Source organism: Microtus oregoni, unplaced genomic scaffold (assembly GCF_018167655.1).
Source record: "Microtus oregoni isolate MIOR12 unplaced genomic scaffold, Mior012 000028F_ref0000031, whole genome shotgun sequence".
Lineage (NCBI taxonomy): Eukaryota > Metazoa > Chordata > Mammalia > Rodentia > Cricetidae > Microtus > Microtus oregoni.
This window is the reverse complement of record NW_024543087.1, coordinates 6604716-6621270: the sequence shown is the minus strand read 5'-3', so window position 1 is coordinate 6621270 and position 16555 is coordinate 6604716.

The following is a 16555-nucleotide window of genomic DNA, read 5'->3' as shown; positions in this document are numbered from 1 at the left end:
GACCCAGGAACCCAGCCTTGGAAGTGTGACAACGGCCAGAAGTTGTCTTCTGACACCTTTAGGCATACTGTTGTACACAGGCACCTGTACACACACATGCATGCGTGTGAGCACAGCACACATGTGCATGCACATACATGCATACACACACATGATACACTGAAACACCTTTACACATATTATTATGCACAGGCACCTGTACACACATGCATGCAGGTGAACACATGCAAATGCACACACATAGTAAATCATGACACTTTATGCATACTATTGGCACAGGTACCTGTACACACATGTGCATGCATGTGAGCACACGCGTGTGTGCACACACATACACACACTAACATGATAAATTAACAACAAGCCATTCTACAGCTCACACTCTCTATTCCTCCATGGGCCTTCGTTGCACACTGAAAAGCTTCATGAATTAATAGGAGCATAAGTGTTATGTTCCATCACCCTGGTGGCTGAATAGGAAATGTGAGTTCTCCTAAAGTCCAAAGACATTAAGCACTTTGTCTTGACTAGTGAAAGCTTTGTGGAGATGTGAGAAGTCTGGTCATCTTTGCCTTTCTCCTTGAGATTGGCAACTCCAGTGTCTCCCTGCTGGGACTGCCAGTGTCTTGAGACACGCAACAAACAAGGACAAGTTTGTGTCTGTGCAAGGAAGCATCTAGTAAAACCTCAACAATTTGAAATAAGTTTGCACTAAAATTACATACCCCAGTATTTTTAGGAAGTTCAGAGATCCTTAATGAACTTCTTTAAGCAATGTGTACATGATTCAACAAACTGATCTCTTCAGCTTAAGAAAGTCTCTCTATGGCTCATCTGAACTTTGCTATGTAGGTTTGGTGACTTCAAGACTGCACTCCTCCTACCTCCGCCTTCTAAGTGCTAAGATTACAGGCGTCAACAGGCCAGCGTAAAATGAACTGATTTTTTAAAGTATTTCTCCTTGTGTGCTGTATGTGTTATGTGTGTGCAGGTGCACACACCTATGCGTGTGTTTAGGTGAGAAGTTAATGAAGGTGTCTTCCTCTATAACTATGTTTTTTAAAGCATCTGTTGGTGAACTTGGACCTTGTCATCTGGCCACACTGGTTAGCAAGTCCCCATGTTGACCTGTCTGTCTTCCAACTCACCCCTCACTGAAATTCACCTGGTTCCGTGTGGGTTCTGAGGGCCCAGACTTGGGTTCTCATGCTTGGGTAGCAGGCACTTTCTCCAGTCTTGGAATTGTTGTTGGACGGACTTTCTGGTGCAGAAAGCCTCATCTCTAATGTATACAAAAGTTGCCTGGAGGATGTGACAATTCTCCAGGGCTGGGGCTGAGCCAGCACCTCCAGGCCATTTGACACCCACTGATCCCTATGCTTGTCGTCTTCCTACCTTAATGCCTGGCGCCTGGCAGTAGCTTCCAAACCTATATCAGTTCCTAACGACTGAACGCCCCCCAAAATCAGGATGTCTGGAGGTGGGGTGGAAGCAATGATAGGTTAGGGGTACAGTTGTTTTGTTTTCAAACAACCTGTTTTCTGTTACTCAGGCTAGCCTCAAACTCCCAAGTGCCTGGATTATAGGTATGCAATGCCACACAGGGCACATGGGGGTTCTTAAGCCTTACACCTGTGTGGTGACAATTGAGAATTGTGCCTTCGGGGAGTCTCCACTGTGGGCAGCAGTAGCAGCTGGGACCCACTAAGCAATGCTAAGCGCCCCATCTAGCCAGAAACTCAAGGGGATGGAGTCCTGCAGTCTACCTTGTCATGGGGCATGATCGTGATGCCCCTTCAAATTTCAGGGCCATTACTGTGATCCCAGGTTCTCTTTGGCTGCATCTTAGAGTCATTGGGAAGGTGTCAAGAAACACCAATCCCCCCACCCCCATCAATTGGTGAAATAAAAATCTGAGGGCAAAATGGAAGCTGGTGATGTTAAAGTTCCCCCAGCTGATTCCAGCTGTGCAGACGGGGCTGAGCAACATTTCTATAGACTGAATTTTTATGTATGCAAATTGTGTTTCCATGGAGCGGCCGTTTCTTCTGAGTTTTTTCCCCCTTTTTTCTTTCCTTTTTTTTTTTTTTAATCCTTCCTTAATCTTCAGGAATGGAACGCCTGGAAAGGTAAGAGAGCACCAGCCCAATTAACACAGGTGCAAATTAGCCTGCTTGCAATATTTTCTGACAAACCATTCCCTTTTTCCCACCCACTTCCCCTCCTTGGTGACATGGCAGCAGCTTCTCCTTCACGCAATAAGACTTTGGTGTGACAGGACCCCATCGAGGTGGCACCGGCCTGTGGGGACTCGGGATTCTTCCCGTGTTTCTCAGCCACCACAGGAGACGGCCCCTGTGAACACAATTTGTTTGAAGAGCACCTTGCTGTCCAGACTGTGGTTCACAGACCAGCAGTGTCGACATCACTAAGGAATTAGTTCTGAGTGCTGATTTCTGGGCCCCAGCCCAGTCCTTTGTAATCAGCACCTGCGCGTTAAGGATCCCTGGTTGCCAGGAGGAACACTCGATCCTCCAGATGCTGGCTACAGTGGGCACCTGTGAGACACAGGGTAACTTCATGCAAAAACCTGACCCTACCTCCTCTGCCTCCCTATTCTCCACTGACCCACCCGTCCTCAGCACTCTGCAAACCCCCCATCCTTAGTTTCTGACAGACATTTATTAGACACTGAGCATGTGACCTTGTCCCATGGTTCCTTTTCTCACCCCTCCTCCCATGGATCCTGTTTGTTCCCTGAGTCAAGTTCACTGTGCTGTTTCATCATGATTATGTATGACTGTATGCAACCCAGGAACCAGAAATGATGGAAACCATTCAAAATCTGTCTTTCTGAGGCTGGTTTAATTCATTTAATCTGATTGTCTCGGCTCCATTCATTTCCACAAAGAATATCACTCTGAGCTTGTTTACGGCTGGAAACTTCCACTACGTATACACACATTTCCCTATGCATGAATGATGCATAGGCCACGAGGTCCCTTCCATAACTCAGCTACCGTGAACGGTGCCGCTGTGAACCCTGGTGTCCAGGGGGCTCTGTAATGTGACGACCTGGGGTCCTTCAGAACCATCTTCAGAACTTATACAGATACCTCTCCAGTTGACAAGAAGAACAGATTGGCACTGCTTGTTCTACGTGAGGTTAGCATCACCATCCAGGGAGCTTTCTTTGACAATACAAGTGCTTGCTCTTTGTGTGTTTCGGTAGGAGCCTCCCTCCCATATATGGCTGTGAGCACATGAATAGTGGCTAGTGTGGCTGAGAAACTGAATTTTAATTTTATTTCTTTCTAATTGATTTAAATTTAAATAGCTTCATATGGTTAGTGGCTCCAGCGTGTTGGACAACACAATTCCAAAGTAATCATCCTTCCTCTTGCTGAATCTTATTCAAGTTCCCAGGTTGAACACTTGCCCATCCTACTCCGCTTTTGTGTGTATTAATCCCTACTGAATTCACCAAGATGAAAAACATCTGCCTGGGCACCTCATTTGCATAATAAGTAACATTATGCTTATTATTTTGAATGAGAAGAGTTTAACTTGAATTAAATGCCACCAAAAAGTTGTCAAAACCTCTTTCATAGCATTCACAATCACGTAGCTTTAATTTTGCAGCCTTTTCAGATGCCAGCAGACACGGGGCACATCAATGGCTGTAAGGACAAGAGAATGCAGATGGAGTCAGGGTAGAAGAGACACAAAGACGTCCCCAGCTGCAGTGTCTTGGTGCACAACAGAAGAGCTGTGTGTGTTGACTCCAGGGTGTGAGCATCAGTCTTAACGTGGAAGAAGAATCACAAAACAAAGGGGAGGTCACCAAGCCAGAAACACAACTAAAAGCTCAAGCAGAGATGCACCCAACAACAAGCCCGGCCATAAGTGCCTGACCTGCGGAACTGACGGAATGGGACACCCTAAGATGGGACGAGAGGGAACAGAAGGTGGGAAAGGAAGCACAAACAATTTCCAGACAGACATCAGCCCCTTCCAGGCTTCTGCAGGGTGAGAGCAGCCCCGGGAACACTGTGTCCCATGCTAAGCCCTGGAAGATGCTGGTGCCACTGATATACCTTTAACTGATATGTCTCAGACAAGCAGAAGAACAAGAATATCCCAGGTGGGGGCAGCTCAGTGGGTAAAGTAGTTTTTACACAAATAAGAATCCCTGAGTTCAGATATCCAGTACCCACTCCAAACAAAGGCAGGCACAGGGCACCCACATCAGTACCCCCAGGACTACAGAAGGAATAGAGACTAGCAACTCCCTGGGAGCTCATTGGCCAGCCAGTCTAGACAGCCAGTGAGCTCCAGATTCAGTGAGTGGCCCTGTCTCAAAACATGTCAGGCAATGATGGAGGAAGACATGCAATATCAACCTACAGCTTCCACATGCACATTGCTGTACACATGAACATGCGCGCGCGCGCACACACACACACACACACACACACACACACACACATCAAAAAGGCTAATCCGACCTCTATTTAAGAAATGAGAAGCATGTTAAAGTCACCTCCACCCCACACACACCCTTGATAGAACACACACCGCTTGTGAGCTAGAGTGGTCACACCCGCCGTGTGAAAGGAAGATGTCTCACTCTGGTCTGTGCATCCCCAGCGGAGATTTGGTACTGTGAAATTCACAGTGATTCCCACAAAGAAACGTGTAGCTAAGGGCAACAGCCTCACTTCTGCAGGACGGTCACTTCATAGCAACAGAGCCCAATAAATAGGCCACGGTTGTCGTCCTCAGGAAAGAAAATTCCAGGGACTCCAGACAGCGTGACCTCAGGACAGGCTGGAAAGCATCATGACTTGCATGCAGGCATCTTCAGATCTACCCACCTCTCTATTCTCCGACACTGTAGGTTTCTTCACAATCACCATCGATCCACCTTTTAAAAAAAAGAGTCAGAGTGAACAGAGTGAAGTCAAAAGAAGACATGAAGGCCCTCCAGGTGGCTCAGAAGGCAACGGCAGCTGCCACCAAACCTACCTGATGAAAGATGAGAACACACTCCCGCAGCTGTCCCCAGATCTCCACAGATGTACCCACAGAAATCGCTAATGGGCAGGGAAAGACAAAGTTCTGGGGAGGGGCTCGACTGCTAACACTGTGTCACACAATGTGAGAACCAGATCCACACAGTTCTCCCCTGGCCTCCACAGGCATACTGTGCCGTGTGTGTCCTTCAATCCATGTTACATATGCACACACATGATAAACAACTTTTAAAATGAGACTCCCCACCCCCGCCCCAACTCCAAGGACTCCATACTTTCTCTAGGCCCCTATCCCATTTTCCAGGACATTTCCATCTGAAGAGCAGAGAACAGTTAGTCATCCCAGGCAGCAGTGGAGCAAGGCTGTCTCAGTGGGACCCCTTTGACTTCATGAACCTTCCACAGGACATAGGTCTGCAGAGCTGCATCTGGATGTGGTAGAGCTTCATGACACTGACAAGGAGGAGCATCCCCTGTACTCTCTTCTGGTTGTGGCTACTCCCAGAGTTCTGGTGTGGGCCTTCCACCTACCTCTCTCTATGTTTTTTTTTTTTTATTTTTTAGATTCTTTACTGCACACCAGAGACACGGGAAAGAAGCAGGCGGGGGAATTCAATTGAAAACAACAGCGGTGGGGCTGGGAGAGCTACAGCTAGGTCTATGAAGCATGAGGCTGATGACTAGAAAGACCCTGGTGTGGTGGCATCTATGCTCATAATTCCAGTGCTGGAGAAACAGAGACTGGGGGATCCCTGGGACTTATTGCCAGACAGCTTCGCCTCTTTAGAAAGTTACAAGATAGTGGGAAAGACCTTGTCTTAGGGCTCTACTGCAGTGATAAAACACCGTGACGAAAAACAACTTGGGGAGGAAAAGGGTTTATTTTATCTTACAATTCTCAGGTCACAGTCCATTGCTGATGAAGTCAGGGCAGGAACTCAAGCAAAGAAGGACCTAATGTAGAAGCTATGGAAGATGCTGCTGACTTGCTTACTCCTCATGGCTTGCTTAGCCTACTTTCTTACAGATTCCAGAACCACCAGCCCCTGGGGGGGAGGGGGGCACCACCCAGAGTGCACAGGGCCCTTCCACATCCATCATCAATCAAGAAAATGTAACACAGGCTTCCCTGTGGGCAATCTGGTGGAGACATTTCCTCAATTGAAGTTCCCTCTTCCTAAATGACTCTGGCTTGTAAAACTAGCCAGCACAGCCCCTGTCTCTGCAGGAAGAAGCAATACTGATGAAGTACGGCTAGAGGGATGCGAGCAGACTAGTGAAGTGGGGAACAGGCTTCCTGAGATGGCTGCTTCTTCTTCCCAGGATACACTGCAAGGAGAACTGATGGGATGACATGGTGGCAGGTGTCTAGACAGGACCAGCAGGAGAAGGGGAGGATTCAGGACACTAGAAATACCAGAATCCTGCACCTTTTTAAGGGTTTCTGGAGTTTGATTTCTCCCAGCCTGATTTGCAAAGCTGTTTTGTTCCCTTTCCCTGCAGGTTGGTTCAATTCTTTGTATCTTGGGACAAATTCAGGAATTCCCTGGCCAATCACCAACAACCCTGTTCCCCCACTGCCCTTTTATATTGAGGTTGTCCTGAGACTTTCACATGCACAAGCACACATATGCATATGCACTTGCATACACAGATGCACCACCTACTCATATGCCCCCTCACTAACCACAGAGACATTGGGTGTACCATAAATGACTAGAGAATCAGAAAAGCAAAGGCCTTACAATGAATGTACTTGGATGCCTCAGCAACCAGAGTGCTTCCCCATGAGCCTATAGACAATTCCCATAAAGCACCTGGCAGACAGTTATTTTCTGTAGGCATGGCAGGACCACACTGGTCTCGAACTGATGACAGTCACTTCTTCTGCCTCTCCTAAGTGCTGGTGTAACTGTGTAAATGAATGCAGACAGATTGTAAAAAATATATACAGCTTTAATGGGGAAATAGACTTACAGTACCACGGTTCCCGAAGAGAACAGGAAGCAGAAGGGGCAGCCCGGCAGATTTATATGTAAACATTAGCCCGAGGCGAACACGCCCCCAATGGGATGGACTTGGACTTATCCCTACATGCTGGGGTCACAGGTGTGCCCCACCACACCTGTCCCATCTTAAACTGTGCGACAGAGCCAGAGAACGTGCAGGACTGAAATAGCCCTTCTATTGCTCATAAGGTCTGGGTTAGAGGACACTGTGTGTAGGCAAACAGTCTTCCTATTTCTGACTAGCCTAGGGTCAAGCAGACTAGTCTACCTGGTCACAGCAGTGAGGGCATATGCCCTGAAGGCAGCTGACTCCTAAGGCAAGAGAAACAGCTGGCAAACAACACGTGTTTGTTCCAAGTTCACTAAGCAGGTGAGCCATGTCTCCTGCAGCAGAGGGAGTGGAAAGCTGAGTTAGCTCAGGGATTCTGCTAAACTTTCTACACCTATAAACAAACGAAACCCCCAAAACAAAAACATCAGAACTAAGAAGGCCTACTTCCCCCAAGAATCAATTTTAGCCCTAAATTGTATATCCCAGATTCCAGTTTCTTGTCTACCTGGTGAGTCCTGTGGCAGAGAATTCTGGGAGGCTGTCTTAGTCAGGGTTTCTAAGGCTGCCAGAGAACACAGTGACCAAAAGCAGCTTGGAGAGGATGAGGGTGATTTTACCTCACAACTTTCAGGTCACAGTCATCGCTGAGAGACTCAGGGCAGGACACAGAAGCCAGAGGAAGATGGCTCACTTATACACCTCAGGTCCACCTGTCCAGGGGAGGTACCACCCACAGTAGACTGGGCTTTCTACACCCATCATCAATCAAGGCTTGCCTACAGAGAATCCAAGAGGGAACGCGTTCTCAGTTGAGGTTCCCTCCTGACAGGTGACTCCAGCTGTGGCGGGTTGACATGGAAGCCAACAACACAGAGGATGACAAGAACTGCTTCTTCCCCTGCCTCTTTCTCGCTCATTGGTGCTGTGTGGCTGCTATTCCACCAGCAGCATCTGCAGTACACGCTGCTCAATCACAGAACTAACTCCCTGGGTCTTCCATCCCGATACAAAATGGGGAAGAGCCAGAGCCCCCAGCCCAGCTCTGGCTCTCATTAGTGCCAGACTCCACTCTGCTGAGCTGAGCCTACAGAGGAGGGAGGTGCTTTGGTGGGTACCTTTCATATTACAAGTACCGAATAAACATACATTTTCATAATATGGCCTTTTAAACCAGAAATTATCTTTTACCCGCTCATATAAGCATATTTTAGAAGACCTACCTAATGCAGTACCTTGTGCATTGTGGGAACTAAATAAATGTTTGAGAATGAATATTAAAAACCTTTTACGTGAAGGCAGAAAAATGACTTTGCATCTCATATTGGAAAATTTTATCTTTGGAGAAAGTAAAACAAGGATAGGCTGCTTTGGGGGCTGGTGAGATGATTCAGTGGTTAAAGACGCTTTCTACCAAGCCTGAAAATCTGAACCCCATCCCAGGAACCTACAGGGTGGGAAAAAAAGCTCCCACAAGTTTTTCTCTGCCTGTCACATGGATACTATGGTTCCAGAACATATAGGGAGGGAGGGAGGGAGGGAGGGAGGGAGGGAGGGAGGAGGGAGGGAAAGAGGGAGGGAGGGAGGGAGGGAGGGAAAGAGGGAGGGAGGGAGGGAGGGAAAGAGGGAGGGAGGGAGGGAGGGAAAGAGGGAGGGAAAGAGGGAAAGAGGGAGAGAGGGAGGGAGGGAGGGAGGGGGAGGGAGGGAGGGAGGGGGAGGGAGGGAGGGAGGGAAAGAGGGAGGGAGGGAGGGAGGGAGGGAAAGAAGGAGGGAGGGAGGGAGGGAGGGAAAGAGGGAGGGAGGGAGGGAGGGAAAGAGGGAAAGAGGGAGGGAGGGAGGGAGGGAAGGAGGGAGGGAGGGAGGGAGGGAAAGAGGGAGGGAGGGAAAGAGGGAGGGAGGGAGGGAGGGAAAGAGGGAAAGAGGGAGGGAGGGAAAGAGGGAGGGAGGGAGGGAGGGAAAGAGGGAAAGAGGGAGGGAGGGAAGGAGGGAGGGAGGGAGGGAAGGAGGGAGGGAGGGAGGGAAGGAGGGAGAGAGGGAGGGAGGGAGGGAGGGAAAGAGGGAGGGAGGGAGGGAAAGAGGGAAAGAGGGAGGGAGGGAGGGAGGGAAGGAGGGAGGGAGAGAAGGAGGGAAGGAGGGAAAGAGGGAGGGAGGGAGGGAGGGAGGGAGGGAGGGAGGGAAGAAAGGAGGGAGGGAGGAAAGGAGGAGAGGGAGGAGAAAGGGCTATTTAGAAACCAGGCAGGCACTGACACGTGGTAATCATGGGCTCACATATAGCTGCCAGCTTTACATAGTTATTAGTAACCTTTCACAATTACATTTCCTAGGTCCCCAGTCCCTTGTTTATTAAATGAGGAGCTTCTAATTCCTCCCAGCTCAAAGTGTCTCAGAGAACAACCACATAGGCTTTCCAACCAGCTAAGCGCACTCCAAAAATATCAAAGTATCAAACAGGAATGGGAAAACCTTTGTCAGTTTTAGAAACGCCTTCATTAAAATCATTCATTACATTTATTTGTTTTATGTGTGTTCCTGTATGTGGTAGGTGCCCACACACCACTTTGCACGCATAGAGGACAGGGGATAACTTGTGGGAGTGGGTTCTCTCCTTCCATCATGTGGGCTGCAGGGACCCAAACTCACACTTGGAGACAAGCGCCATAACCCACTGAGCCCTCTCAGGGGCCTGGCCACCTACTGCCTGGTGACAGCTCTGTCTTGCTGTGACTGTTTGCTTCTGAGGGAGCTCTTTCTCTGTGTGCTTTGCTGTCCAGTTTGGAACCAGAGTATAATAAAATTGAACCAAAGCAAATAACTTGGTGAGAAGTTTTGGAAAGTTGGGGTTGTGAATATGGAATATAAGTAGAATATCCACAGAGGCAGCAATGACTGTGAGACATGAGCACACGTGAGAAACAGGAAGGGGGCGGTGATGAGTCACGAGGCCTGCCTGCCTCTGTCCTAGAGACAAGAGAATGGCCTCTGGGCGGGAAACTGAATTCCAGTGAATGGCAGCATACCTTTTTATGACCGGAGTGTGCTCGGGCTCCTCAAGGGTCTTGTACATGCTTAGGTATTATAGTCTGAGGAAATACCAGCCATCTGATGCTTCTTACCGCCCAACATGTCTTTCTCCCCACCGCATGCTGGCTTCCCGTTCTCTGCTTGGTTTATTGTGTACTGCGCTCTAGCCCCACTTTCAGGACAGAGACCAGTGCCCAGTCCTTCATCTTCACTGTCCTTTGTCCCTTGTTTCACTCTTTTCAAGAGGCTGCTCATCTCCCTCCACTTTTCCTCTGCTATTCCCCTCCCTGACTCTTCTAAAACCTTTAAGTGAGTAGGTCTCCTTACAGATTCTTCCTCTCGACAGCTCACAAAAGCACAGTTGCTGCATCTTTAGAAGTCATTTTCTCTATCCATCACCAGAAAGATGGAGGACAGCATTAAGTATATTACGGGCATCTCTTGTTGTACCAACAGCACTCTGCAGTGAACCTCAATACCACAATGGGCACACTCCTGATAGGAGCAGGGCCAAGGACTTGAGGGGCCTCTCGTGCTCTTCTCATCTACCTATTTGTAGACCAGTGATTGTGGAACATGCAACCTCACCCCAGAACACAGTACCCTCCAACAGTCAGGCCATGCCACCAATCACCCCAGAACACAATACCCTCCAACAGTCGGGCCATGTAACCAATCACCCCAGAACACAATACCCTCCTACAGTAGGTCCATGTAACCTCACCCCAGAGCACAATACCCTCCTACAGTAGGTCCATGTAACCTCACCCCAGAGCACAATACCCTCCTACAGTCAGGCCATATAACCAATCACCCCAGACAATAATACCATAAACAGTCACATTGCCCACTCATCTGCAATCAGCCAGGGTCTGATGAAGATGACACACCTCCACTCCATGTAGCAACAGCTGAAGCAATAATAGTGGACTCTCAAGGCTCCATGGTGAAGAAGACTATATCATTTGGTGGACAAATTTGCACAGGCTGTTGGCTGGGAGCTAAGAAGCCAGTTCATTTCCATGTGAGTTCACTAAGGCCATTTGAGTTTCCTCGGAGCATGGTGGCTGGCTTCCAAGAAATTACTAGAGCAACACAGAAGCACAAGATAGTTGTATAACTGAGTCACAAGATACCATCTCTGTTGTATGGAGGCCACCCGGCTAGCTTAGACCCCAAACAATCGCACAGAAACTATATTAATGAAATCACTGTTTGGCCCATTAGCTCTAACTTCTTATTGGCTAACTGATGCATATTAATTTAACCCATCTCCATTAATCTGTGTATCACCACATGGCAGTGGCTTACCAGCAAAGTTTTGGCATGTCTGAGTCTGGCTGTGGCTCCACGCCCTCTCTCTCTGCCTTCCTTCTCCCCTAGTATTCAGTCCAGTTTTTCCCACCTACCTAAGTTCTGCCCTATCAACAGGCCAAGGCAGTTTCTTTATTCATTAACCAATAAAAGCAACACATAGACAGAAGGACTTCGCACACCATTTCCCCTTTTCTGTTTGAATAAAAAGGGAAGGTTTTAACTTTGACATAGTAAAATTAAATATAACAAAAAAGGTATCAAAGAAGAATTAGTTATAATATTTATATCTATCTTTTATCATAACTAAGGAAAACTATAACTATAAATTCTTCTACTCCATCAAAGACTCCAGGAGGATATAATATTACCTAAGTAAACAGGAAGTACATTGTAAGCAACTTCCAAAACTCTAGAATTGACAGAGACATCCCATTGCCTGGACAGTGACCCAAAGTTTTTCTGTAACGTTGGGGCATCCATCTTCAGCCTACAGGCCCATAGTATTAAGCAAACTTTTCCATGAAGCAGGAAATTTCAAAGACAGGTCTGCCTATATTGGCAGTTTGTCAGTCACTTTCTTCTGTGTTCTGCAGAATGTACCGCGGACTCTTTATGAAGTAGGAACCCCAAAGGCCCTTTCTCACCTTTAGAAAAGTTCAGCAATCATTTCTTTGTAGATCCTGCATGTCCAGTTCATCTAACAAACTCCATAAGGAGCCTCTTCAATGCCCATCTTTCTCTTAAAGTAGACTGGTGCTCATGTCATGAAAAGTCCTAAGTTATTAAAACGTTTTAAATGAAATATATCTTTATACATCTAGAAAATCTAACTAACATGACTATAAGCTTGAGTCTTATAGATGAGTATCTATTAACTTATATTTCTTAATTATACATTACATTTTTAAATGAGCTGCACAAACACAATATCTTAATCAAGAGCAGAAATAACAAATAACAAAATTGTCCTTAAGTTTGTGTCAATAAACCAAGATCCATACTAATGCAAATATTTATAGCATATTTCCCTTTGTAAAGAAACATTTATAGACAATATTTGTGAATATGGGCATAGTTTTGTCCATACTGCTTCCTGCTGTTTGAGAACACTGTTAATAAGGTCTTTCATGGTATATACTATGTGCTAGCTTCATCTCAGTCAGCACTTGGGCAAAGTAATTTTTTGAGGGTGTTCATGGTGACCTTTTAGGAGGACTTGTTCCATCAAACCACACCAGTCTGGAGGCAATCCACAAGTTCTCATCCTATGTGGAAACAAGAGACTAACCTCTTTTCCAAAGCAATATATCCTTAGACCCAAATTTGGAAGCCATGATACCTTTATAATATACATGCTGGTTTAGCTTAGGAGCCCATACAATGAAATGTCTCTTTGTACTTAGCTCCTTCACAGTCAAAAATTACAAAGAAAACACAATAATATATATAATCCAGACTCTCTGTGAATTTTCCATCTTTACATGGCTTATTCTTTGTTTACTCTTTTTAATCTGCTCTTTTTCTTTCCTCTTCTAAGCCTACATTTATCCAACACTGAAGGCATAAGTCACAAACAATGCCACACCAGTTTGGAATTATGATTAATAGGGTGGTATTTATTTAAAGGGGAAAAAACTTACAGATCACCGTCATCCCTCTGCGCAACCAGGAAGGGAGTCTAGTCGGCGGAGCAGGAAGTGAAGAGAGAGAGGAGAGGGAAGTGGCCGCTTTTTTAAAGGGAGAGAGACCACGCCCCAATGGGCTGGTATCTCAGCGGTGATAGGCTGGAGGAGTGGGAGGACCTCCTGTAACACAACACTTTTACTCATCTGGATTTGTCTTTATTGACTATCTGTAATTCTTTACTGTCCAGTAGCAGTTTTTAAAATGCTAAGTCCGTCTTAAAGATTAAGCTGCTGTGGCATTCCTAGGTCAGATATGGTACTGTATGCTTGCCCTGCCCAGTCTAGCATGAAGGAGCTGCTTGCGCCTCTGAGCCATGCACACTGCCCCACTTCAAGACACACAGGCAGTCCAAGTTGCCATCAAGCAAGCTGCAGCAGTCTGCTCACAAACCCCATCCAAACATTCCATCTCCCAAAAGAACCAGAGGTCGTGCTGGCAGTGTGGCCCACCCAGAAAGCCTGCATTTCAAACTGCATGGCTTTTCTGTTGTTGCTGAGTCAGAAAAACCTCTCTTAAAGGAGCTGTGGCATGCTGCCAGCAAGCAGCAAGAAGCCGTGTTAAACTCTGTACTTTTGTGTCTAGAATTAAGCTCTCTCAAGTTTTTAAGTGGATTTTAGTTCACCACATAGGGGCCAATTTGTTGTACAGAAGCCACCTATCTAGCTTAAACCCAAAATAATCACACAGAAACTATATTAATTAAATCACTGCTTGGCCCCTTAGCTCTAACTTCTTGTTGGCTAACTCTTACATATTAATTCAACCCATCTTCATTACTCTGTGTATCGCCATGTGGCATTGGCTTACTGGCAAAGTTTTGGCATGTCTGATTCTGGCTGCAGCTCTATGGCCCCTCTCTACACCTTCCTTCTCCCAGAATTCAGTCCAGTTTTCCCTGCCTACCTAAGTTCTGCCCTATCAACGGGCCAATAAAAGTAACACATAGACACATAGGCAGAAAGACCTCTCATACCACATCTCTGCTACACTTTGTGAGTCTAGGTAAGTGCAGGGAGCCACCCAGGTTCCAGGGCAGGGGACATAGATGCCACTATATGAGAGAGAACTGGAAGCAAAGCAGAAGACCATGCCATGCAGGAAGAAACACCAGCAGCAAGTTGCAGTGTCATAATTCCCCAGTAAATCACAGCTACAATGGTGACTTTCAAATCTTGTGTGTGTGCTTGTGCTATGCACATGTATATAAGGTGTGCGTTCCTGTGTGTGTATGTCCAGGCCTATAGTTGGTTTGCTTTTTACTTGTTACTCTTTACTCTTTGGGTGACACACCATCCGACTACCAAAAAATCACACAGGGACAACTTATTATTTCTTATGAGTGCCTGGCCTTAGCCTGGTTTATTCCTAGACAGCTTTTCTTAAATTATCCTGTCTACCTTCGCCTCTGGGCTTCTACCTTTCTGTATTTCTGTATATCTTTTCTTTCCTTCTTATTCCATATTTGCCTGTGTGGCAAGGTGGCCCCCCAGAATCCTCCTCTCCTTCTCCTTTCCTAGCTCCTCCCTTCTCTCCTCTTTTCCTCCTATTTATTCCTACTAGCTGGCAGCCCCACCTATCCCTCTCTTGCCTATTTATTTGCCATTCAGCTCTTTATCAGACCAATCAGGTGTTTTAGGCAGGCAAAGTAGCACAGTTTCACAGAGTTAAACAAATGGCACATAAAAGAAAGCAACACATCTTTGCAACATTAAACAAATATTCCAAAGCATAAACAAATACAACACATCTTCAAATAATATTCCACAACACATACCTGTGTGTTCAGATTGCATATCTGTGTGTACAGCTGTGTATATTGGTGTGTGGGGGTGTGTATACCAGTGTGTGTATGCCTATGTGCATGCCGGTATGTACAGGTGTACATGCCTATATGTGTAGGTGTGCATACCTATGTGTGTATGCCTATGTGCATACCGGTATATATAGGTTACATGCCTATATGTGTAGGTGTGCACACCTGTGTGTGTGCTTATGTGTACATGCTTGTGTGTGCAGGTGCTTATCCTGTTGTGTCCAGATGGTCATACCCACCATGTAGGTGTGATTCTTGTGTGTTATCTGTGTGTACAGCTGTACATACTGGTGAGTGTATGTATGTATACCTGTTTGTGCTTGCCTGTATGTGCAGGCCTGTGTGCATGTGTGGAGGACAGAAGCTGATGATCGGATGTCTCTCCCTGAACCTGGAGCTTGCCAGTTTGGCTTACAATGGATGACTGGTGGTCCCTGGGAGCCACTGCACGCCAGCACAGGAGCTACAGATTTCTTTAATAACAGCCAGCTTTTATGGAGCTGCTGGGAAGCCAAACTCCTATCTTCACGTTGTGCAACAAGCACTTGACTCACTGAGCTATCCATTTTTCTGTCTGTCTGTCTGTCTACCTCCACACCTCGACTTGCGAATCTTTATAATCTTTGAATCTTTTCTGAGGCAATTTCCACACTTCTAATTATCCGTTTAAATTTTTGAAATAAATGAAAGGTTTGGAAAGCTTTTTATAAAACCAAGCTTCTCCCTGCTCTGTGGTGTTTGTGGTATGAGCGTTCTCTCCTGTCTCCGAAGCTGAACAGCTCATGTGTAGTGCCAATTCTTCTCACCTTTGTCTCCTTGTTTGCAAACAAATGCTGAGACCCACTAACTCAGTTTCATTAAATAACGTACTTGTCTATTTGCCCATTACTTTAGTAATGGAGAAACAACTGTACATACAACTGTTCCTGCATTCATCCCCCAGAACCCATATAAAAAGGGCAGGCCCAATGGCTCATGCCTGTGACCCCAGCACTGGGGAAGTGGAGACAGGAGAGGCTCACTGATCAACCAACTTGAATCAGTGAGGCCAGGTCAGAGACACCTTGACTCAATCATTGCATGGTGGAGAGACTGAGGCAGGTTCTCATCAACACGTGTGTGCAAACATGAACGCACACATTACTATAAAAATATTGTAAATACAGTAAGGGCACAAAGGCGGCAGAAGAAGGGATGTGCCACCAGATCTGGAACAAGTGTGGGGAGAACGGCCCACAGAACAAAGCGAATCCTGGCCTACGCCAAAGGACTAGCAGGGGCTGTTCCATCTGAGCTACTCTTTACGAAGCAGAAGCCAAATGAAACTAAACGCTGTGCCATTCTTTTCAGATGACCATCAGCTGGCCTACCAAGAGGCATTTTCTAAGCGTTGACGGATACCCCAAGCTAAATCTCTATTTGAGTGTTTTTCTCTGTATGTTCTTGTTGGCTCAGCCAACAGAAGTAAATTAAATTGATAGCGATCAGTATTGCTGAGCATTCTCGTGACTGAGGGGCAGTGGAGAGGCTGTTTAAATTCTCTTTTCTGAGTACATGGTATGTGTATGGATACAGTGTGTGGCACGGTGTTGAGAGATTTGAGGAAGCCTTGGAAACACAGGGG